Consider the following 2,446-nt stretch of genomic DNA (forward strand, 5'->3'; position numbering starts at 1 on the left):
TGTAAGCTGCAGCTCAGAATTTGCCTGAGGAGCCTAGCTTTGTAGGGCATGGCTGTGATAAGAAGTTCAATTCATTCCGCTTTGGAGCGTCAGCAAAAGAAGTTAGCTGGCAATTCAGAGCATCCGAAGATGCTGCCTAACTTCAGTGGTGGCCCACCTGGTGGGGTTTTATTTTCAGAGAGCTTAAGCATTCACATCTTGCATTACTTTCTGTGCTCACCACCTCCTGAGAATTTTTGTGTTACTGTCAGTGGGATTTGCATCCAGCCAATCTCTGATTCAGTGCAATGACAGGGACTTTCTGACATCTGCAACCTTTTAGGAAGACAAAGGACTAAAACATATCCACTACAAAGTTTTAACAGAGCCATCCATTGGAATACATCATCTTTAGAGTTGTGTTACAGAGAAAGAATAAACCTGTTGTAGTATGCCTAGGTGAAAATTTTTGTACCTTTTAAGGAGGTGTACGTGTTGCAACTTACATAATTAATACGTTCTGTATTGCATGTGCAGCATCTGATGTGAACACTGATCGGCAGGTGCTGTCTTGCCAGCCAGTAGTAAGCTGAAAATCTGCAAACTGCTTTTCCATTACTGTTCTTATGTGTGAGAGTTCATGATTTGAGCCGGAGGGTGTGGCGTTAGTGTTCTCTCAGTAGCGGAGAAATAGGTGACATGCAAGTCTTGAGAATCATATCCATTTTGGATATTTTGTTCTGTTTATTTCTTTAGAAGTTGGTTGCATTTATGAAAAGCAGACGTGTGGTTAATAAAAAGTATAATTTTCTTTAAGCTTCATTACCTTAAAAAATATCAATGAAATAGGAAAGTTGGATCTTTAAAATCTGTACATAAAATTACAGAGCACTGCTGTTTCCCCTGGGTAATAGGAAAGATGCTGCTCTTTGTTGAACAGACTTCCTAAATTGATTTATGCTACTCATGCTTACCCTGTAGCAGTGTTTTCAGTGCTTTGGAAAATATATAATAATTTCAAAATTAAGACATTTATCAAATCTGATCTGGTAGGATCAGATTTTGTGTGTTGTCTTAAAATTTGTACAAATTCTGTTCTGGGTCCTTGGAAATGTTGAGCTTAGAAGAAAAGCACGCTCTAAACAAGAGTTTTGTGAAACTACTGTGACTTGCCTTTTGTAACTATCTCATAAAGTTAGATAGTTCCCTCTCCTCAAGCAATTATAACTTAATTTCTTTATATTAATTTTGATTCTTATTCGGAGAGTTTTATCTGTTCATTACATACTCTAGCTGTAATTTAGCTTTTAAAGCATTGCTGATTAAGAAGAGATTTATTTCAGAGTTCCACAATATTTTAAAATGGAAATAGAGGCATCTGCTAGCATGCCTTCCTCTTAATATTTTTCACTGTACGAGTAGAGCTATGCAGAAGTCAATTTTGTCATTACCAGAAGCTTTCAGAGATTGCAGAAAATTTTGTTTAATGACTTTCAAGAGGTTTTGCCATTTATCATTAAAAAGGGCCTTGAGAATAGGTTAATTCTGCAGGTAGTAACCAACCAGCAGTCATGGTAGTCATGTGGGATGTGATTTTTGAATCTGATCTTTCTCTTTTTTTTTCTTCTTTTAGTTTAGGTTTTAAACATCCCTTTGGCATTGATGAAAACTTAGCTTCTAGAGCTCGATATAATTTTTGATGGAGTATCATGACTGAATATATATTAGTAAAAGTTTTAGTTCTTTCTGGTGACTCATTATTGTCATTGCTTTGCATGTTTGTTTTTTTTTTTTGTGGTGGATGAAATGGTCTTTGTGTTTCATGTTCATATTTTGGATGAGCTCCAGTTTGTGATAATTAGAATCAAATTCATTGAAGACGTGTCATTTAGAAAAGGAAAACAGTAGCAACATATATGCAGCCTGAAGGTTTGTTTTATTTATGTAGTCCTTGGGGAAGATAGTCTGAAAAATCAATCCAAACTGCATAGTCTGTAATAATTTATAGAATTGGAAAATAGAGGAATTCTGTATTTCCATACGGAGTCTACCTTGGAAACTGGGTGTGCGATATGAAATTCAGCACTTTAATCCTGTAGAGGGCATCAAGATTGAGTTAAAATGAAATCCGAACTGCCTAGATATGTAGCTGAAACTCCAATGCTAGACTTATATAGGGAAGCTTTTTGATCACTTGAATATGCCCAGTGTCTTACTCTTTTGATAAAATGTCAGATTTCAGCATTAAGAAATTGAATGATAGCAAGATGAATCAGTAAAATAAGCAGTGTTGTTATCCGTGAGGAGTACGTGTCAATAGCATCCACTTACATGCTTTGTCTCCATTATTAGTATACTTCAAAGTAAAAATCTAGCACAATGCCTTTGTTACGTGTACTGCAGAAAAAAATCCATGTTAGATTTTTTTTTTAATGAAAAACTATTTTATATTGCTGAAAGGTATATT

This window comes from Eurypyga helias, unplaced genomic scaffold, assembly GCF_000690775.1.
Source record: "Eurypyga helias isolate BGI_N326 unplaced genomic scaffold, ASM69077v1 scaffold14477, whole genome shotgun sequence".
Classification (NCBI taxonomy): Eukaryota; Metazoa; Chordata; class Aves; order Eurypygiformes; family Eurypygidae; genus Eurypyga; species Eurypyga helias.